The sequence below is a fragment of the Coturnix japonica genome, chromosome 2 (genome assembly GCF_001577835.2).
Source record: "Coturnix japonica isolate 7356 chromosome 2, Coturnix japonica 2.1, whole genome shotgun sequence".
Classification (NCBI taxonomy): Eukaryota; Metazoa; Chordata; class Aves; order Galliformes; family Phasianidae; genus Coturnix; species Coturnix japonica.
In genome coordinates this window covers 131,938,069-131,962,006 of record NC_029517.1, presented here as the reverse complement: position 1 = coordinate 131,962,006, position 23,938 = coordinate 131,938,069, and the positions used below count along the sequence as shown (strand labels likewise).

At 36.5% G+C, this 23,938-nt stretch overlaps 1 non-coding gene across 1 annotated transcript; it reads right to left on the bottom strand.

The window, feature by feature from the left end:
- Window positions 1-23,623: 23,623 nt before the first annotated feature.
- On the bottom strand, window positions 23,624-23,697 carry TRNAN-GUU. Its single transcript has one exon. It is a non-coding gene; the product is annotated as a tRNA-Asn (tRNA).
- Window positions 23,698-23,938: the final 241 nt, after the last annotated feature.

The window sequence follows — 23,938 nt, the reverse complement described above, 5'->3', positions numbered from 1 at the left end:
TTCATTGGATGCTTGTCCAATTGACCACATTTCTTTCTTTCTACAGAAAATAATTTGTTTATCCTGAGTTATTCTTTAAGGAAGAAGTACAAATACATTCCCAGATTTTTGAAAGGACTTTGAGATCTGTGGATGAAAACACAAGTTATTATTAACCATAAAGGAAATTAATTGAGACTAACTAGGAAAATTGCTACAGCAACAACACTTAGACACTTCCCAGTTCTCACTTCCCCCCCCCCCCCCCCCCCCCCCCCCCCCTCCCCCCGCCCTTTTATTTCTGACTGTTGTGACAGGTAGCAGAATTGTGTTATAGAGTGTGTGCGGTTCTGCGATAAACTAATGCAGTCAGGCGTAAGGTTTTAATCTGAGGCACATCAGCTGAGACAGGTATATATAATTGCATTGCAAATCCCATTCCAAGGGTCCAAGATGAAATGGTTTCTTTGACTAACGGACTTGCAAAAAATCATGAAGTCTAATTGAGGTTCATTATAAAATAATATTGCTCACAGAGGAAGAAAATAAGCAGTTTCTCTGCTCTCTGGTAGTTCTTGCATGTGGGTCTGAGTCAGGAGAAACTACTGTTCAGTAAGAGAAGAAGGTACTGCGAAGTTTTCAGTCTCCTCTGAGACTGGTTAATGATAATTTTGTTACTGATAATACAACTGCTGCTGCACTGATTCAGACTCCATCAGTTCTGGCATTCTCAATAAAAATGGGACGTGACCCTTCATATGAAGAGTGGCTGAGTGTTGGGGATTTTTGGCCTGGAGAAGAAGTTTGGGGAGATCTCATAGAAGCTTTCCAGTACCTGAAAGAGGCCTATATGAAAGATGGAAAGGGACATTTCACAGGTGCATATAGTGGTAGTAGAAGCAGAGTGGATTTAAACTAAAAGAGGTTAGAATTAGATTACATACTAAAAGGAAAATCTTCACTATGATAGTGGTGAGGCACTCAAGCAAATTTCCCAGAGAAACTGTAGATGCTCCATATCCAGAATTGTTGAAGGTCCAGTTGGGTGGGGCAGAGTTAGTTCAGTGGAAGGTGTCCCTGCTCATGTCAGAGGAATGGGATTTAACTGTTTTTTAGTGTCCCTTCCAGCAAAAACTTGATACGATTCTATAACCACCATGTCATAAGAAGCCATAATTATTTTTTTTTTTAAATTGCATTCCAATGAGCACTGCTGTTGGACTTTTTTATTTTTCAAAGGTAGGTCAATTTCTGGTTACTTTTGGTAACCAAACTATTTGGTTTCTAGGGTACATTTCCTCCTTTTTTTTTTTTTTTTTTTTTTTCCCTAATTTATTTTTATCTCTGTTTAGACTTTCTGTTGAAACATCTGAAGCATCTGACAGGAAAGACACTCTTTAATTTTTGCTATGTCTTGCAGGAGAAACATTAGAAGCTTGTTATTTCTTTCATGTAGTACGAGCTGAATAGTCTGATTTGAGTGTCTTATTTTTCCTACTTATATCTTGCTAGACTTCTTGCTAATGTCAAATTTAATCGGACCCTGCAGTTTTATGCTGTAAAGTGTGATTATTATTGAATTTTCATACTGAAAATTTTAAGTACATCATTTCATATTCAGTTTTAAGCACTTATTTTCAGTGGGAGAGATCATTTTAATCATTACAGCCTCATCTAAGAAGGCAAATTTAAAATGGCTAGCAGTCCTGTAGGAGTGACCGTAGAGGCATATTATATAAATCAAAATTTTAATCTTATGCCTCTGAAACAAATTATCTCTGACCTTACTACATGACCCTTCTCATCCTGAACTGTTAACTGGTCTGAATTGTGACCTCAGCTACTGGTTACAAACCAATTAAAAATCTCTCCTTTCAGTAGCTGGACTTCACAGATCTGTGTATTCACCATAATAACTTTGTCAAAAAATGAACTATCATCTCCATGATATTTCATTAAATAACTTCTCTACAAAGTGGAGAGAGAGTAATTTAGTTTTTTTGTGTGTTGTATAAGCAACATAGAATAGACATATAGAAATCTCTTTTAACACAGTTTCATGTTCAGTACAGAAAGGCAGGAATAGGAAAACATACAAGTGTCCATTGTTATGTGCTCCAATAAATAAATAAATAAATAATTTTTTAAAAGGTAGAATAAAATGAAGTAAAATGAAATAAAATAAAATAATAAAATAGAGGATTGTAAAGATGTTTAAAAATAAATGTTTTCTTAAAGTTAAACCAACTCTTTCCCAGGAAAACTTGTCCAGGTCTGTGCAAGCTTCTTTCAATTAAAAATAACCTAACCTAAACTAAACTAACCTAACCTAAACTAAAATAATTCAAAAGCAAATTCATCTTGGATCCCTCTGAATGAACATTTGCAATCCCAATGGAACATAGTAACAGTTTCAAATGAAGGTGCAGGTGAAACGTGGTTGATCAGCACAGCTTCAGCTCAAAAACTAAATATAGTCTCTATGAGACTGGCCACGTCTTTCTCTTGGGATCCAGATTTTAAGCTATGTTTGGAGGATGAGGGTTTGTGCAGTTCAGAATTGACTGGGCAGTTTAGCACCATCATCTCGAACAAGGTATGGAGCAATACCCCTCTGTTGCAGTTGAACATCTCTCCACTCAAGTCTATTTCAAATAGTAAGATTTCAAATTCTTATGGCAGAATGGATATGAGATGTCAGATGCAATACCTAATGATGCCTGAGTTCAAAACAGAATGAGAGGAAATACGACTATTTATGGCCAATATATCTTAAACATATTCAAAATTACATACATATATACATATACTTAACATTATCAGTTAGAGTATGCAAGGCAAATATTCTTTTTGCCTTTCTTTTATCATCTCAGATAATTAGACCACAATAAATATTTCTGTGGTGAAAAATCTATGATTTAGCCTTCCAAACATCTATTAACTACTTAAATAAAAGTAAAAAGAAATGAGAGAGAAAAAAGAACACAAAGAATGAATAAGTCAATGAATAAATAAATGTCAGTGTGTGTAGCAATCTATGTATGTCTGTGGGGGAAGTAAAGCCACTTTTCATTTAGCTGAAAATTTAATGTTTTCAGACAGGGTTTTCTAGATTACAGGTGTTTAGAAATTAAATAGTTTCTGCTTGCGGGGTTGTTTTTATTTGTTTTGTTATGTTTTGTTTTTTTCCTCCCCAAAGGAAGCAGACTTATTTGGTAAAAGTGTCCTTCTAGTCAAAGAACTAATTTTCTATCAAAAATCATTTATGTGGAAGAATTTTCAGCTGATTCTATTTATTGCAGCTAGCTCAACAATAAAACGCCCACACAAGCAGTACTCATTAGTTGTTATTACTTAGCTATTATTTTTATCGCTCAAGCTGTCTAGGTGCTTTGCAGACTTGTGGGAAGCGAATGTATTTGTGCCATGAGGAGCTGCTGTTTCTAACAGGCAATTCCCAAACAAAGGCAAGAAGACTGAAGTAAGAGGGGCAGCACAAGGAAATGATAATGCTATACTATTATATTAAGAGAGAGAGGGAAGTAGGGAGGTCCTTTTGTATAATTTGTTATTAATTCAGTGGAATATTTGTGAACATCAGGTTCTGTAATGCAATGCATGTCTCTACATGTGAGATCTAAAATTTAAACATGTTTTGGAAGATGTGTGTTAAAAAAGGGCATGTTGGGTTTGGAGGAGAAGAGAAATTGCATGTCAGACTGAATCAAGAAAGTGATTATCAGCACAATTATGCCCTTCCCTAGGGATAGGAAACATGGTCAGGAAATGGCTGCTCTGATAGCCTGGGAAGGAAAATAGACAAGAGTCATTGGCTCATTTTCACTGTAAATGAAGCTTGACAGAGGATTTAAGACCTCTCCATAAATCAGTGTGAATCACTACCCCATAAACAGACTGCTATTAGCTGGTAGCAGAGCTTTCCACTAAGTGTTCTGATGCTGCTTTTTTTTTCTTTTTTTTGACAAGTTGAAGAAAGTGGCAAGGCTGGAAACCAAGCCATGACTTCATTGTTGGGAAGAAATCCATCCCAAAGACAAAGTCAGAAGTAGCTACATCCCAAATATGGTTCTAAGTGAAAGAGAAATTTGAAATCTCCGACTGCTCCAACTGGAGTGCCACAAGTCTATGGGGCCAGATGAGATTCACTTGAGAGTGCTGAGGGAACTGGCAGAGGTGATAGCCAAGCAGCTTTCCATCAACTATCAGTGCTTCTTCTTGACTGGTGAGGTCCCAGAAGACTGGAGGCTTGCCAGTGTGACTCCCATCTACTAGAAGATTTGTAAGGAGAACCCGGGGAACTACAGGCCTGTTAGCCTAACCTCAGTGCCACAGAAGGTTATGGAGCAGATTGTCTTGAGGGAAATCATGCAGAATGTCTAGGACAGCTGGGGGATCAGGCCTAGCCAGCATGAGTTCACAAAGGACAGGTCCTGCTTCACCAACCTGATCTCTTTCTATGATCTAGTGACCCATCTGGTGGATGAGGGAAAAGGATGTTGATGTAGTCTTCCTAGACTTCAGCAAAGCCTTTGACACAGTATCCTCCTGCAGAAACTGGCAGCTGATGGCTTGGACAGGTATACCCTTGGCTGGGTAAGGAACTGGCTGGAGAGCCAGGCCCAGAGAATGGCAATGAATGGAGCTAAATCCAGATGAGGACCAGTCATGAGTGGTGTTCCCCAGGGGCTGGTGCTGGGGCCTGTTCTCTTCAATATATTTATTGATGACCTGGATGAGGGCACTGAGTACACCCTCAGTAACAAAGTTGATGAGGGGTTTAGAGCACAGGGCTTATGAGGAATGGCTGAGGGAGCTAGGACTGTTCAGTCTGGAGAAGAAGAGCCTCAGGGGAGACCTTATTGCTCTCTGTACCTGAAAGGAGGTTGTAGGTAGCTGGGGGTCGACCACTTCTCTTGTGTAACTGGTGATAGGACTAAAGGGAATGGTTTAAAGCTGTACCAGGAGAGATGATTTAGACTGGATGTTAGGAAATACTGTTTCTCTGACAGTATGTTCAGGCAGTGGAATGGGCTGCCCAGGGAGATAGATGGTGGAGTCACCAGCCCTGGAGGTGTTCAAAGGATTCTGTGATTCTGTGATTCTTTCTGAGTTAAAATTATGGTGAGGAATAATTTGATTTTTTATTTTTTGCTTTTTTTTTTTTTTTCCCCCCTTGCTGATCTTCAGGCAAATGTGAAATATGGTGCAATTCCAGTGAAGATGACTTGTGTAGCTGAAGATCCAACTTTATCCAGAATTATTCCCTGTGTTGCTACCTGGATATCCTACACTGATTTGCAAACATTTCTCAAGAACGAAGTGTGATTAATCCTGTGTTCCCCACATCATTCATTACAGTGTGTCAGATGGATACACACATCACGTGTGTATCTATAAGGAAAGTGCTCAGCACTGTTCTAAATATTGCTCTATTATAATTCTTGGGCATGAACTTTTCTTTCAGAAAGTATGTCTTAGACAATAAATAAGGAAGAAATGAGGAATAGAAAAGATTAATTACATGGAACTGCTTTGTATTTATTCCTTATTTTCACAGGCAGTTAATCAGCACTGTAACATTTCCAGGAAACATGATCAACTTTAACTCATAAATTTCTTAATAGCTGTCAACAAAGACTGAAAATAATTTAAACCACTGGAAAACAACAACAGCAACAGCAGCAAACAAACAAACAAACATAAAACTTATGATTTTTAGAGATTAATGAGTTCGATTGTCTTGAAAGTGAACAAATTCAGCTTGAGGCATTGAATCATTCGACAAAATCTGCTGGTATCAGTTGTTTAATCTTTTTGTTTGTTTGTTTGGAGGGAGGGAGGGAAAAGAACAGTGAGGATGAAATAGCCCTTGGTAAACAATAGAGTTTTGAATTAAAAGGAAGTGACTGAGATTTAAAGGCAGAAGAGTCTTTGTTTGGAAAGAGAATGTGAAGAGAAAATTCCAGAAATGAAGCTTATAGATCATCTTATTTTGACAAATAGATGATTTTGTACTTCTAAAACTTTCCTAAATGACAGCCAAGCATAAGTTATGTGTTTAAGCATGAAATGGGAGTGCATACATGTATTTTTTAAAGATTTTAATGACCTTTGTTCCCATAAAATCAATTGAAATTTTAAAACATCCATGCATTCACTTGTGGTTTTTATAACCTTAAATAAAATACAAGTTACTGCAGTCATGTTCAACCCATGGCCCAGCCTAACTGGTAATGCAACTCACTTCCTGCCCCATGTGATAAAGGAGTGGAACTTTGTGAGTAGCTCGGGGCACATACCCATTGCTTAGCAATAACTAAACCATCAAACCAAATGCATTACTGTATACATTTTGACACACTGGCTAGACACAATGCTCTGAGCAGTGAAGAGTACACAGCCATGCTTTCCTGTTTGATAAAGAAATTTGAGAAATGAAAATTTTGAAATGGAATGTATAGAGTTGCAACCAGATGTTCATCTCAATAATCTGATCATGTCTCTACCAGACATTCAAAATCCCTATCAGAAGTGAATGTTGATGATATGGCTGTACAGGTTAAATCTTCCCACCAATATTCTATGTTGTTGTTGTGTCACAGATGGCAGCAGAGGGGTAGTCTGACAAAATGGCATCTGTCATGGAAGTGCATATGAAGGGTGAGTCAATTGAATTCTTCCATGCAGAAAAAAAATTGCATCCATTGCCATTCATCGCTCCTTGCTGAATGTTTATGGATACCAAATAGTGGATGTGAGCACAGTGAGGTGGTGGATGGTATGTTTCAGCAGTGGTGATAGTGGATCATCTCTGTTGCTGTAGACTTCTATGAGCACAGAGGCTCTTGTTCATCACTGGTGAAAATGGTTGTGACAATGTTGAAAGAGAGTGTTTTGTATCTGAGAATTTGCACTGTCAATTAATGTTGTTTTGCTCTTTGTAGCTGTTGTAGTTTCCATGGAAATAAGTAAAAGGCAATTCTTTTGTAGCAACTTTAGTATATGAGGCCCAGTGTAATTCCTCCTCACTCACTGTGTTCCAGGCAAGCCAAAAGGCTGGACAGCCATGGGTTATTTTGTCATTTGTATCAAATTTGACAAAGCTTCTCCTCTGCCGTGTGGAACTGAGTCTCAGTTAACTTTCTGTGTACCATTTTATTACTTAATGGACAAGTCCATAATTAAACAGCTCTCTCCACCTTTAAAAAATAAAATAAAAAAATAATAATAATAATCCACTGAAATAAGACTGTAAACATGATAAACTGGTTTGAAATATGTTCTGAATAGGAAAGGATTCGCAATGAACTAGACTACTAATTACTAAACTGTAATCTAAGTGGCACTAGTGACTCACGAAGCCATGCTGAGTTATTTACAGGTGGTTGGAAAACTGTAATTGCAGAAAGTGTATGATATTTTGAGGGCTGACAGTGTTTTCTAAGCTTTATAAGCAGAAGGTGATCATGTTTATGAAGGGGATGAGTACGCAATGTATGATGGGAGCAGGAAAATGAAAGAACAAAGAAATTAAGAAAAAATGTGTTGGCTAGAGATACTGTAAGAGATTTAGAGTGAAATGATTCACATCTACACATCATGATTTCCACTTTCTGTAGAGATTCTTTTAGCCTCATATAATGGTACTTTTTTTAACATTTCCTTTCTCTCATTTTGCTTTGTTTGTTTCTGCTTTTATGCATTTATTTATTTAGTTGATTAGTTAGTTAGTTATTATTTATTTAACAGAGAACTGGAGTCTCAGATATGGAAAAGATTTCATAGGTGAAAAATAATATTTTACTAATCTAGATTTTCCTTCCTCATCACTGGGGACACAAATTCCTTTCTGGATAATGAGTTAAAAGTTGAAATCCTTTTATTTGGAAAAATAATAATAATAATAATGAGAGAAACTACCTTTTTAATTTCCAAAGGTTCATGGCTCAACAGTTCTGGAAACTAACAGACTCTCATTATTCCTGAAACAGACCAAGAGCAAAGTGTGCTATTATGAGCTTTCAGATTCTTCCTCAAATTTTACTTGAAGAATCAGTTCTGACTATACATTATGGGGTAGCCTACATGTGTAATGTTTGTCTTCCTTATCTCTAGCAATTGAGTAACTTACCATCCCGCCAAAACTAAAGTGCCAGGCTCTATAGACTCTACTGCTTTCTTCAGTGAGTGGACAGAGAGGTTTCTTACAGTGGTATCCAGTGTAGATGATTGCCTGTTCGCAGGTTCCCACCATTTTCCAGTGAGTTAGAGACAGCTCCAAATTATGCCCTAGTGATGAATATTTAGGCTAATCCCATGAAATTTTCTAATTGATAATCAGAAATTGATTGATCTGATTATCTGAATAAGATTTATAATCAGAATCTGTTCACATCTAAATACTGTGTCCAGTTTTGTCTTCTATGATACAAGAAAGACATTTACAGACTAGAAAAATTTAAATTAGTATCATTGTATTGGTCATGGGTGGAGCACTTGCCCAGTGAGGAGAAGCTGATGGACTAGAACTTGTTTAGCTTGGAGCTTTGGGTAATATAACAGCATCCAGCTGGAAACTATGAGGAATTCATCAAGAAGATGAAACCAGGTTTCTCATAGCCTTGCATAGTGGGAGAATGAGGAGGCAACACACATAAGCTGAAATATGAGAGGCTCACATTGGATATAGAAAAGGCTTTTCCCCATAGGAAACCAGTGAACTGTTACCGGGAAGATTGTGAGGTTTTGGAGGTTCTTAAGATCATACTGGATAAAACCCTGAGCAACAAGGTCTGACCCCATAGCTGAACCTTCTTTGAGCAGGAGCGTATGATCCCAGTATATATCTTCAGTGATCTTCAACTTTAGCAGGACAACCTTTTAAATAAGCTATGTATGCCTTTGCATTACAGGACACATTTCAGCAAGATACTTGCACCAGACAAACTTTTGAAATCAGTGGAGTTAATCTAAAGGTGAGATTATGTACAAGCTTGAATTGGGGCATCTCTCTTGTGAGTATAAAAATCATTAAAAAGTTTGTTCAGCTTGTAATTTTAAACAATGTTTAATCATTTCCAGTTATATATTCTACTGGACTTTCTGCTCAGCCTTAGCAACTGCAGTCCACTGTAATTAGGCCCAAAAATTGCTGTAGGACAGCAATGCTTTGTAAAACCAAAGAATGATGGTATCTGTGGCAGCAAAGTTGTGATAGGAATGGTCACATTGTGACTTGGAATGAAACTGTAAGCCTTAAAACCGTTTCTGATGGCAAGTTCAAATTTCCTTGGGGTGTAGGACAACAGTGTCCCCTAAGATGTGTTTCCTTGAGAATATCTGAGTTAAAATATCACAAACTTTTCCCAAAAGCTCCTTTAAATTTGGCAAGGCTTCATGCTGGCAGCTTGTCTATTGCCTTAACCCAGACGTAGAGTATGGCCTTAACTAACTGAGAAGTTTGGATTCCAAACTTTGAGATTTAGATACATGTGGTGTAGATGGAAGCTCTAATCACCCAATTTAAATTTATCCTGTAGCTCAAAGGAAGGAGATTTCATCTAAGTTGTGGCAGTCACAGGGAGAACACAGATGTTCAGCATTTACAGAAAAATATTCTGTTTTAAGGCATCAGTTATTCTTTACTAAGTAACCCAAATCATCATACTCCCATTGCTTCTAGCATACCCATACTGATTATCAAGTCAGGTTCTATGCCAATTAATTTTAAGTGCTATCTGGCATCTTTGCACAGTGGGCGCCCTCATATGAAGACTACTTGCTAACTAGTGCAATTCATTTTGTAATGTATATCATCCAGTTTTATTCAACATTTACTTGCCTCAGTTACCTTTATGCTACTAATTCACAGGTGCAACAAACCATGTACTTTAATTTAACTGAAAGATCCATTTATCCCAGTTCCACTGCCAAATATTCACAGCATAGGAAACACTGAATGATTTTTGCTAGAGGTAGCTTTTGTGTTTTTACTTAAACTCTTATTATTGGAATCATCTGTGTTTCCCTTTTAAGAATTTAGGTTTGTTTGTTTGTTTTTCTGAAAATGAAGACTATGGGAGGGAAAAAAGTACCAGGACCCAAATTACTGCCTTTTTCCAGACAGGGCTCATAGTAATGATTTACACTCAGATTCTGTTGAAGGAACAACTGAAGTTTAGTATTTTTTAAGGACAATAGCATTCAGCCTTCAGATCACATTAAAATGCTTTTCTCATCTGCTATTTGAACTTAGAAAGGGATGGTAGCAGGGTAGGAAACTGCAGCCTTTTTTTCTACTTTTTTATGCTTCAGAAAATACAGTTCACAAATACTCATTCTACACTGTAAGCATATCTCCCAACAGGCAGGTTTGCAAGTGACCATAGACTGTGTGTGGGAGCTGCATGATCAGACACTGGGAGTTTCTGCACACATATTCCAATTCATTTTTTCACATTCTTTGCAATACTGAGTAGTTGACTGTCAAGGAGATCGAGCTTTCCATAGCAGCTTGTCTCTGAAAGTTATCAACCCATGAGACAAAGCCACACAAGAATAAATTGTGCTCATCAGCTTCTTTTTTTTTTGTGTTAATAAGCTGCTCTTATTTTTGGTTTAAGATATCATTGCTCACTGTTTGAAGAGGGAGGAGGTCATTAGCAGCTGGCCTGCATATGGGAAGGAAATTTGTTGTCATCGCTGACAAATGGAAGGAGATACTCTCAACCACAAACTGTTTTAAGTCCCACATACATTCTTTCAGTTTCAGTGATCAACATGGAGCACTGCATGGTGGAACATTTGCTAGAGTGTCTTTGAGATTACCCAGCCACGACCATGGCAGTACTAGATAAGCAGTGATACAAACATATATGCACTGAAGTATACTGACATCTGGAATTTCTCATAACTTTTTTACACAGTAGCATATTTATATTTGTAATAGGGGAAAGAGGTGATTGAATTGCAGTGAATGTATCAACATTTGCCTCCTCAAGTTTCCGGTTTCTGTCTATTAAGGGAGGTGAGGGTCACAGTGCATGGCTGCCTCACCAGCTGCTCCTGCCCAGAGACACTGCTGTCAGGCCTATCAGGTGAACCTGGTGCCTTATGATTCCCCCGTCTTTACTTATCATCCAGATCCAACAATCTTCATTCAAACAACCTTGTTTGAATCAATTATGCATTCCATTTTCATTCTTCTTCTTTGTCAACTGATATGACTGACCAGGTTTTTCTGCTCATTGTCTCCCAATTTAGAAGTTCTCAGACAGATAATCCTGCTGGATTAAATATTTCCACACTCTCTCATGCCCTTTTAGAAGAATATGTCTGACCAGATTTGACTCCCATCACTGCCTTCCTTTCTTATTATCTCTTCTTGCAGTGGAAAAGATCTTTTACCTGATACCTTCAGTGAAGACTGTCTCATTCTGCATAACCTTACACTTAAAACCCAGAAGTAAATTTTATACTGAAGTATATTTTATGACCTAAACTTCAGGAATGTATATATATATATATATATATATATAAAGTTCAAGTCCATTATAAATAACATTGTCTTGTTACTGGGAGACAAGAAACAAACAAAGCCATGAAAAGCATGTCAGTTCAAGGATGGTCTTAGAAAGGGTTAATGTATTCAGTACCTTGCCCAAGGGATAGATAAACTAAGAGTCAAAACTCCCACTGAAGTGTTTTTGTCATACTTCTAGTCAACAGCTCCCTCACTCATTTTCTTCTCTGGTCTCTTTCAGGGCAACTATGAATTACTCCTGACAGCAGGTAGGCAGCTGGTGGGTCACAACTGCTGTTTATGATACAAGTAGTGGTTGTCCTCTTGGTAGCTTGTGTTCCCACCATCTGTCATATTTGCATCCTGTATTATGTTTCACTCTCAGGGCTGAATCTCTTTTAATGCATTTCTAAAATGACAATGTTGTTTTTTTTACTTTCAAAGTCCAGAACTGGTAGCTTATAACAGAGGGAATAATAAATAATAATCAAAATTTTATTTTTTTTTTAAACTATGAGAAAACCAATATCACTGTTAGCCATATTCTCAGAAATGTACAAGCCTGTTTCTAAACCTGATAGAATTTATGGCTTATAGGAGAAATAATAACTTTTTGTAATTTTCAAAAGACAAAAAGCTGTTCTGTCTGGAAATAAAATATTAAGTGAAATGGGCACAGCAGCTGAACTGAAACATTAGTCACACCTGGTACCTAAGGTTTTACTTTCTTTCCCAACAATACGAGTGTGCTGGACACATTTAGTATGTGATATCTATTTCCCCTGTTGCTCTTTAATAACAACTGCTATATATCTTTTTTCTCTCAATATAAAGAGTAATTCTCCTGTCCATCACACAAAAGATGCAACTGCATGTAGAGAAAATAAAAGCATTGATATTACAGATAAATCTTTGGTTGTATTTGTTTCCTTTGGTGTCAATTCAATTTTCACCATACCTCTCAGCAACAAGTGCTACTCTTAAACAATCAATTAAATGTAAAATGGAAATTAAATATCTTTCCCTCTGGAGAGCTACAGTAGTTACTGGATGTTCCATACCTTGTCTTTGCACTGCACTGTTTGAAATAAAGTGGTTTTAAGTGGGTGTTCTCCATAAAATGATTTTCCTGTGGAAGTTAGAGGTGTTATGAAATCCAAAGCACTGAAGCCCACGTATAGGCACCTTCTGAGTCAGTGTGCTTGCTGTAGTGAAGCACTGTGAGGAAGTAATGAAGAACAAACTGTGCATGAACATGTTACAAGAGTATAAAGCATTCAGTGGCATTCTGGGTGCAGGCACAACATTTTGAACAGTACGCTGATTGTGATTCAGAGTATGGATAGAATCTTATTGCCAGTTCCAAGCATCCAAATGAAAGAACAACAGAAAAATAAGCAAAAGGAGATTCACATAAAATGAGATAAATAAAATAAAATAAAATAAAATAAAATAAAATAAAATAAAATAAAATAAAATAAAATAAAATAAAATAATTCAAATGGTTGTAGGTTTGGAATCACTAACAAAATAAGCTGTACACAGAATATCCAAATTTCCATTCTACAGATATCCAGACTTGGGTGGAGATGCTTTATGGAGCAAGAGGTAAAGACAGAGATACAGTAACGATCTGGAATAATCTTAATCTAAAGAGATCTAATGGTAAAGAAAATATTTTTAGATAAAATACCTTGTTATTACCTTTATCTATGTAAAAACTGTGCAGCAGAAGATTGATACATTTTTTTTTTATTTTTGCTTGCTTGTTTTATTAATTGACAACTCACAGACAACATATGTGAACGTCCATGAGTTCAGTGAAATTATCTGAAGATTTGCAGCACCCATTAATCTCTAGAAAAGATGCAGAGAGAGAAATGTGAAGTTCCCAAATCACTGGCAATGCAATAGGGACAAAGTTGTGACTTGCAGTCTGGTTGCAGCCACACAGCACAATAAGCACGAAAATGGCACTTAAAATCTCAGTCTTTAGCAGCTCCGTTACCCCTCCCATCTTATATATATATATATATTGCACTAATCTCAGTAAGAAGTTACCCAGCTTGAACAAATTCTGCTTGGCATCACAAGGTGGTGCTGGCATAGAGGACAAGCATGATACAGCAGCAGTAAAGAGGTGCTGCTCCCTAAAACAGGTAGCATCTTCTCAGAGAGCTGTGTGTCAGTAACGGAAACTGCCACCCTTTGTGCTAAAACCTTTAATATCTGGACTGTAAAGAAAAATTTGACATTTATGGTGAGATGACATTACATTGGGATGGCTCAATAACTTATTTTTCAGTTCCGATTGCTGAATTTGTCCCTGAGCAGGATTTCTCACCATCTCTCAAACAGAAAATACTGAGATCATTACAAGTATGTATCCTATGCTACCATAAATAACACCATTTAAATATTCATCTGCAAACATGTGCCACCAGTAAATCATATAAAGAGCACCACTTATGATTCAATGCAAATTATTAGATTCAAAAGCCCAATAAAAAGTATTCGATTTTGTAAAATTCATGCTTTTTTTTTTTTTTTTTTTTTTTTCCCCCACAATATGCAAAAACTAATAAAATTTGTATCATCCTTCGGGATACATCTCTACCACCTGAATTCACACTTCCTCTAAATTGAAAGAAAACAATAAGAGCTTGTCAGCTTGTCTGTCTATTGCATTGTGTACTGGACCAGTCTACAGAATATTGTGCATCTGTTTGCATTGATTATAATGTTTTTTTTATTCCCACTCCTGGAACTGGCTGCAGTACTCACACTGCTTTTTAGCAACAGCATTGTGTCATGTCAGTTAGAAAGATTATTGCCTTCTGGTCATTCCTGGTTAGAAATAAGCAGATGTAATTTAGACATTACCCAGGTGTTGACTTATATTGAAACACTACACCAAAGCACATTCCCTCTTCAGTAATGACATTATTTCCCTCACACAATTGTTCCTCTCCAGATCACTGATTTCTTTGCATCTCTGAGACTACAGTTTCCTTTGTGCAGGGCTAAGAGTTCACTTCCTCCCACAAAACTATAATGCAATAATGCACTAAATCTAGAACTTCTTTAGCTACTTTGGGACATATTCATATTCTGATAGAAAATTATGAAGTTTTAGAAGTGAGGAACACAGTCTCTGAGCTCTAAATAAATAACTCATCGAGGGTTGTCATAGTATAATAATTTATGAGGTCACTATTGCTTTGGGAGCAAGGGAAGATGGTAACAAATAGGACTAAAGAAAATTTGGATTAGTGAAGAGAAAACTGGTCTTCTGTCAATGACTGTGTGATGCGATGTACTAAATCAGGGTGAGGTAGGACACACCAGGAGGCTGTGCTACTATTCAACAAGGCCTGGAGAGACTGCAGAGTTGGGCAGGGAAGAACCTGATGAGGTTTAACTAGAAAAGTTGTAAAGTCTTGCACCTGAGGAGGAATAACTGCATGCATCAGTACAAGTTAGGAGGTTAGTTGCTGGAGAGAAGCTTCATGCCCTTTTTGTACAACGGTGCCCAAAACCACACACAGTACTTGTGACCACAGAGCACAGATTACAGCATGACAATCCCTTTTATCAGCTGGCTAGCAATGTCGTGTTTGATGCACCCCAGGTTATGGTTGGTCTTCCTGGCTGCTTGGGCACACTGTTGACTCATGTTCAACTTGCTGTCAACCAAGACATGCAGGTTACCCCAGCAGAATCCAGCACTTGCTCATTAAATGTCATGTGGTTGCTGATTGCCTGGCTCTCTTATTTGTCTAGATCTTTTTGTAAGGCTTCACAACCCTCAATGGAGTCAACAGATTCTATTTAGTATTGTCAGAAAACTTGTTCAAAATGTATTTTAATCCTATATACAAAGCATTAAAGAAAACATTAAAGAGAACTGGTCCTAAAAGTGCACCCCGGGGAAGCCCACTAGTGACTGTTCGCCACCCAGATTTAATCCCATGTACAATAACCCACTCAGCCTGGCCTGCCAGCTAATTGCTCACCCACTGCATTACAGTTTTGTCTAGTTGCATCCTGGACGTTTATTCAGAAGGAAACTGTAAGAAACGGTATCAAAAGCTTTACTGAATTCGATAGATAAAATCAATTGGCTTCAACAAGATGGGTGACCATGTAGCAGAAGAACATTAAGTTAGTTAAACAGGCTGTGTTAGTTAAGCTCAGGCTGCATGATATGATTTCCTAAAGCGAACTCTAACATGGCATACCTAATATGAGCATCATACTTGCAAATCGCAGGAGTCTTCCAAAAAAGCTAAACAAATTTTGAGTAATAACTGAATGCACTGAAAACTAAATCTCTCTTATTTTGTCCTCAAATGCTTTTGTGTATTTTGAACCATGATTAGTGATACAATAAGAAGAAAAGACACAAACAACAGTTGGGTTTGCTGTTTTTAACCAAGAGGAATTTGAAACTTTCCTGTGAATGCCTTCATGAATAAATGACTGCAGAGTGATTTTACTAATAAGTAGTCATTAAAAGCAAAATCACTGGCACTGGCTGTTGATACAGCTACAAGCCTGGGAAGCCCACTGGGAAAAAAAAAAAAAAGGTGAGTGAAATTTTAAAATGTCACTGGCATATTTCAAGAAGCTAAAACCACTCATATCTTCTGAGGCAAGAGTGGTAGGAAGAAGAACTAACCTTCTTTCAAAACGATATCAAGGACCCCATTACAAGCATCTATTTGTGTGTTCTTCAACCTCCGTTTTATTAACTTTTACTGACATTCTGAAATATGGCAGAGTTAGTCAATGAAACTATAAATAAGCACACACCCCCACCCTGATCCAAATCCAGTAGATTAAATTTAAAGCCATCATTTTTGTTCTGCATAATTGACATCATTATCTGTCAAGTTGCTGGACTCAGGCTTGCAGTCATTATGAGATCATTAGAAAAAGGGTTGTAATAAGTTCAGAGGGCCAATCGGCTCTATTCTAATCACTGGAGAAGGAAGTGTTGATAGGGGCCTTGGGGAGAAAATATTGAAGAAGCTAGAGGATTTTTAATGACCAAATCAAGTTAGGAAAATCACCACCTGTGCCTCAGTGAACAGGGTAATTTCAGCTTGGAGTAAGGGTGAGTGTAAAATGGATTTGTAATCAGTTTTATTTTTCTCCCCATTCTTGCTTGATTTTTTTAAAGGATGTGAGAAGTGACTGGGAATCTAAAGAGCAGAGCAACAGGAAATAGGATAAAAAATCCAGAAAGTAAGGATAATGACTGAGTAAAAATAATGAATGACATCCTGTATTAGCTGTGTGATGAGCTTCAGGTAAGAAAGGAGGAAATGTCAAACATTTCAAAAGCATGGAAAGCAGTTTTGTGAATATTAATCTCAGTGAGTTGTATGCACCTGAAAATTACAAGTACACTAGGTTTTCTCACTAGTCTATGTGGAGAGAAAAGTGCTGTCTGCAGAATATTTGGTCCATCATAATGTATCTGAGGTAAGTGGTGAGATAACTAGGAGTGTCTACTTTCCTCAATTCACTGGGAGAGAATAGAAGTGAATAATCAGAGTTAATAAAGCTTATTGTTATTAACTCACGCAATGAGTTAAGTTGCTCTCATTCATAATTACTTCTACTAAACTTAAAGAAACTGATTCTGCCTTAGCCTGGGCATTGTACTTCAATTTGTTGTTTATCCCCTGAGAGAATTTCTTTATCTTGCCCAACCAGACAACCACAGAAATCTTATCACCCTCTTCCATTCTGCTGTCTTCCACTTTTCAGAAAAAACTATATAACAATTGTCAGAAAGACTGGAGCTCATTTTGTCTACACCATCTCCTCAGCAGATGTTGTAGGGAAACTCAAAGCATAAGTTAAGATAAAATATATTTCATCAGCACTTGGTAGCTTGGACTAAGCACCACATTTTTTGTGTTCACAAGGCTTTTAGTTAACATAGAACACTGGCAGAGAAAATTTCCATCTGCTTCAGATGCATATAGAGTGAGCTCATGTCTGCTCAGAGGGCAAGAGCCTACGTAGGTGTATCCTACATCTGGTTTATCTGTTAGATAATAAATTAATCAGAACAAGAGCAATCTCCTTTCTGAATATTTGTACAGCTCTCAGTACAAAAAATTATGGGTTCTGTTGAGGTCTGAAAAGGCCACTCCATTATGAAAACTAAAATTTAGAGCAAATGCATTGTCATCCACATCTTCATTAAATAAATAAATGAAGCACATTAAAGCAGAGGTGAAAAATATCCGACAGATATACTTCTAATGGAAAGGTAATTTAATTGAAAAAAAATAATCTGTTCGTAATATTCTCATATGAACTGTTTTATTAGGTCTTGTTATCAAGAACTCATTTACTCTGCATCCTTTGGAAGATATTATAGGGAGGGAAAAGATTAGGCTAGATGAATGTATAATATGTGAAATGAATTAATATGTTAGTATATTTTAGATTGACTGAGGTAGGCAATTAAAATAATTTTTGTAAACCTTATATAAGTAGGGAGACTGTCTAGGACAAATACAGTGTCACACTTGTTTGTTTGTTTGTTTTCCTTACTTTTCTTCTTTCTCTCCTTACAGAAACCTTTGACGTTATTATGAAACACTGTCACCAGCAAGACAGGTTATTTAAAGCAAGGAGACAGATGGTAGCTCTTTTCCCCTGTTTACACTATAGTTTCTTTTTTTATTTTTTAGTTTTATATTTTTTGCTCAAAAATACAGTTTTGGGCCTTCAAATTTTATATTGCTTGAAATTTCTATATAAGATTACCCAGTGACTGAATCAATAATAATCCCACCAAAATCAAATTTTGCATTTGACTAACTCAAAATATGAAAGTAAACTCCATACATTCCTTTCTCTAAAGTTAGAGGATTCAAACTATCCAACCCTAGCCCATTTTCTTTACAACCATTCCAAGAGATTTTGAATGATAAACCTTCAGTTAGTGCAGTCTTCAAACAGTGCAACACTAATTTGATCTTGTCTTTGCAATGGGTTCTGTATAATGTTCTGTTATGGCTTATTTATTTATTTATTTATTCATTCATTTCCATGCATTTTAAATATTATTTATGTCCTTGGCTTGTTATCACATCTCTAATTTGACTGAGACTCATGACAGTTCTGTAGGGTCTGCAGCTCTTTTGTTATGTCTGTAGTAAAATAGATGAATACATACTTAAATGACTATCATTCACCTTAATGGAGAAAGCTAGTTCCAATGTGTATGACACATATAGCCTCTAGCAGCGTTCATGTGAAGAATGTTGTGGAGTCTCCTTCTCAAGAGATATTCAAGACCTGCCTGGACACCTACCTGAGCGACCTGATGTAGGGAACCTGCTTTGGCAGGGGGGTTGGACTTGAGGATCTCTGGAGGACCTTTAGAATCCCTATGATTCTGTTAATACTTGGACATGCAGGTATGCAGAGCTGTCCCTGCAAAGCTCAAATTCCTATATGAATTAATGTTTAGTTTGTGAATCATTAAGGTTTTGAGGCTTATGTCAAGAATTCAGTAAAAGCAAATTTCTGCATTCATGCATACTATGTGCATGCTGAGATTTGTTCATCACTAGATACTTTAAAGGCTCCAGATGAGAACAATTAATCAAGTGAAAATTTGTTTTAGTATGCGATTTGATTCAATTAAATCTAGTCATACTGGTTTATGTCTTAGACTCTAAGCTTAAAGCACAAATAAAACCATTCCCCTTTTTATTTACCACTGAACTGTGTATATGGCTATGTATCAATGTCCAGCTAATAGCTCTGCTTCTACTAAGGTTTTGGCCTCCTTTCTTTATTGTTTTATACAGTCATTTCTGACAGCCTCTTGGAAGATCAGTATGTTATTCTACAAATTATTTCACTGAACAAAACACATCACCCTTTCTAAGACTGAGAATTGCTACTATGTAGTCCCTCTGATTTTAATAACTGAGATGAATAAGAATATATTGATATAAATCAAATGAATAACAGAATGTTGCATATAATCAGCATAAACACTAGACATTTAAATTGTTCCTTTTCTTCCTTTATTTTAAATGAGATATCTGTACAACTTCATTAAAAACTCAGAAAATATTTGTCTGAAAGAGATTTTTTCTTTTAATGAATGCTACAGTTTTCAGTGTTGACATTGGAAACCCGCTATATTCTTTCTTGATGAGCCCTGTTTTTTAGCCTTTGACCCAATCAAAGAGAGTATAAATCTAATAACTGCAGCATGCAGTTTTGTTTTGTTTTTGTTTTTTGAAAAATCTCTCTCTCTATATATATATATTTTTTTAACAGAAATAGGCAAATGTTCACCTTGCTGTTGACAACTGCATGACCTTTCCTAATATACAGATATTATACCACTAATTGGATCTGCTTTAATGTTTACCTTTGCCAACAAAAGCATGAACATATCAAGGAAACCAGAGAAAAAAAATTAAAGCCAGAAAGTAAGCTTCTTCAGATATATTCATCATTTTCTTCCCAGCTCACATCAAAATTAAATCATATATCCACTTTTAAAATTCTTTTTTGTTGTTGCTGATGTTGTAGTGGTTTTTTGTTGTTGTTTGTTTTTGTTTTTTTGGGTTTTTTTGGTTTTTTTTTTTTTGTTTGTTTGTTTTTTACTTTTGGAAACAAATCAGTGAGTCTAATACTTCCTTTGGATATAAATCTTCTGCTCTAGATCTGCTGAGATGCTTGGTGGCATTTACCAAAGAAGACTTTATGAAATTTTTTGTTCCTGAATTGGAGAAAACATTTTGGATCAATTTATGCCAGTATTGTATTGATTTCCTGCTGGACAGATGGTACATTTTGCTTCCAAAGAGAAGTTTAAGAGGAGAATTTTAAAGCATATTTGATATTGAAATAAATATATATCTTTATTTTTAATAATAATAGCATTAGTATTAGAATTACTGTAATTTGCTTCTTGTCCACTTACCTACTAAATATTCGATCTTTAACATACAGATATTTTGGTCTGGCTGAGTATTTATTATGTAGTTGATGGGACTGAGAAACTCTGTCTTGGCATGAACTGCACCAACAACATCTTCAGACTTTTTCAAGAGAAAATTTGGTGCCCTTTGGTTTCACAAGGCTCAGTACCAGGATTTCAAATACAAAACATTCTTCACACAGCCTAGTAGCATCACATGAAGAAGGAGGCAGCATTCAGGAATATGGATCTGATGGAAGTGAGAAATAAGTGACACTTGTCTACCTACTGCAGGAAACATTTTATTAAATTGTGGTTGAGAAAGGGGCATGACTTGCTTTGCCTGGGTGAGTGGACTCTGTGATCTCTAGAGGTCCGATCCAACCCCTACAATTCTGTGTTTCTCTAACCAGAACTATAGTTTCTCAGAAAGGTTATGAGAAGCTGAAGGCTAACTAATAAGGGCTGTCCCCTTCATCATAAGATAGAGAAAAACATGTTGCCTAATGAGTATTTTTCTCCAGCACTTGACTTCTGTTGGCAATGTATGCTTATAAGAATTTTTCCTGCAGGTAAAAAAAAAAAAAATAAAAAAAAGGAAAGAAAGGACAAAGAAAGGAAGGAAGACAAAGACATGGAGAGGCGAGGAGGGGAGGGGAGGGGAAAGGAGGGGAAGGGAGGGGAGGGGAGGGAAGAAAGGAAGGGAAAGGAAAGGGACAGGGAAAGGGAAGGGAAAGGGAAAGGAAATGGGAAAAGGGAAAGGGAAGGAAGGAAAGGGAAAGGGAAAGGGAAAAAGGAAAGGGAGGAAAAGGGAACAGGGAAAGGGGCAAGGGAAAGGGAAAGGGGAAAAGGGAAAGGAAAGGGAAAAAGGGAAGGGAAAAAGGAAAAGGGAAAGGAGGAAAAGGAAGGCAAGGAAAGGAAAGGCAAGGCAAGGAAAGGAAAGGAAAAAAAGAAAGCAAAGGAAAGAACGGACGAAAGGAAGTAAAGTAAAGTAAAGTAAAGTAAAGTAAAGTAAAGTAAAGTAAAGTAAAGTAAAGTAAAGTAAAGTAAAGGAAAGGAAAGGAAAGGAAAGGAAAGGAAAGGAAAAAGAGGCGGCAAAAAAGAACTCATCACAAGTCACTCTTCTGAATTATTTCTATTCTTTCTGAAAACTAAAAGCATACTGGAAGAAAGAACAGACAATAAGTAGTGCTCCACAATATGGATATACTTTATTACTATTCGTTTTCTTTTTAACTTATGACTTGGACAAGTTTGTATTTCTTCTATGAGAGCTGAGGTCATTAATGTATCTGGGAAATATTAATAATTGGACACATGGAACAAAATACAGTATCTGCATTTAGATACTGAAAAAAACTATGTATTCTCTTTCTACAGAAAACACTCAAGTGACATATGATAATCACGTGGAGAAAAAGAGAAGTATTTATTAGCCAAGCAGGCCTGAGTGTTGTGAGCTTCCCAATGAATTTCTCATAGAAAGACATCTGAAGAAGTGGCTGAAATGATCATTTTCTATGAAGATTTAAGTTCTAATTTGAATTCTGATCACATCTGCCAAGACCAAAACTCCATTCTACATTGCTATATCAAAAGATCCAGCATTTAGAAATGAAGTCAGAGTTATTATCATTAAAATTCTAAATGGAGCTGCGATTCTAGGAGTCACCAGAACCTTCTTACACTATACATTGTACAGATAAATAACAGGGCAGTCCAGGCTCACCTTTTGAGTAGATGAGATGATCAAAGCACAGGAGGGGAAATCAGGACACAGAATTATTCAAGCATCAGTGACAGAACTGGAATTGCTTCAGGTCATAATAATTCATTGGATCTAGCACTTGTTATTGGAGAAAATGGAATTTCTGCTCCATCAGAAATCAAATGGTCCCTCAGTTTGATCACAGAATCTCAAATGTCAAGTCTCACAATTTTCCAGACTTCTGCAGAAGAAAACAAAACTGCAATAAGGATCATATTACTACTTGTGCTGTTTCCATATATTTTGAAAAGAAACAGAAATACTAGGTGAGGATGGGAAAAATAACTTTTTCTCTCATTCTTATCTACCATTATTTGGAGGAACTATTATTTACTGCCATGATGATGGCTTTTCAATTTCTCAGTTTGCATAGGTAACAACACCACTAAAAGATGTGTAGATATATATGCAATGCAAACACATCTACTATTTCTTATCATAATTTTTTGTGGAGGATGTAACATCAACAACAAAAAATAATACAAATACAAATTTACACTTCTAATTAAAAAATTATATAAGATCACACTTTGCTGGGATAATCTTTGCTGTGGAACAGAAACTAAATATTGTTTATTATTCAACAGCTTAGGATTATAGATCAAAGCAATATCCTGATGCAGAAGTCTGCATTAGGTTCTACTACCTAAATAAAGAGAGAAGGAAGGTGGAAAAAAGGTGTTGACTTTGCATTACCCACTAAATATTTAGTGCACATGACTGGGCATGACCTTTCTCTTCAAACAAATGCTCTCATCAACCAGGACAATGCAAGATGTCAGACTGTAATGCTTGATATATATTCCACACGCTGGGTGAACTGGATATGGCCCATTTTACTTTCCAATGAAGTAAGCAGTCCTGAACACACATTCATTTCTGGTAATTGCTTTTATTATTATTATTATTATTTTATTATTATTATTATTATTATTATTTTCCCTCTGCATTGCGATATTGGACAAAACATTTTGGTTTTATTTTTGTAGGGATTTTTTTAATGCCAAAGTTTATACAGATTTCTTTGCCTTTGTGCTTTACGTGAGGTTTTGATTCCATTCACAATGAAGGCACTATGTAGATAGAGGGGTCATCATAATCAAACATGAATACTTATGGGGGTTGATGAATTTAAAGGGGAATTTTCTTTTACATATGAATCCAACATGTTTTCTTTTTCTGAGAGAGATGAGTGAAAAATACTTCATACTGTGTGAAATATTTTATAGACAAGTAGAATAAAATTAACTTTTCTCTCTATTTTTATTTTTGCACGTTCCAAAATCAACCCCCACAGGTACAAAGGTCAGAAGGAACCTCCATCACACATCACTCATGAGGGCTCAATTTCCAAACAGCACGTCCCTGGGTGGGCTCGAACCACCAACCTTTCGGTTAACAGCCGAACGCGCTAACCCATTGCGCCACAGAGACTTGTGCTGATTCCTCCTGTTATTTTTATAAACATATAGACATCTACCCAATCAGGTATCTATTTCCAGATGATGTTTTTGAATTCCAAGAAGGTGGAAGCCCCCATTACATAAACCCAAGTTATATACAAGCTTCAGAAAGCTCACTATTCTCTTTTTATTTTTATTTTTTCTTTATCAATCCTTACCTATCCTCTTTCAGACACAGTTTTCTGGATCCCTCTGTCATTCGTTATTAGAGT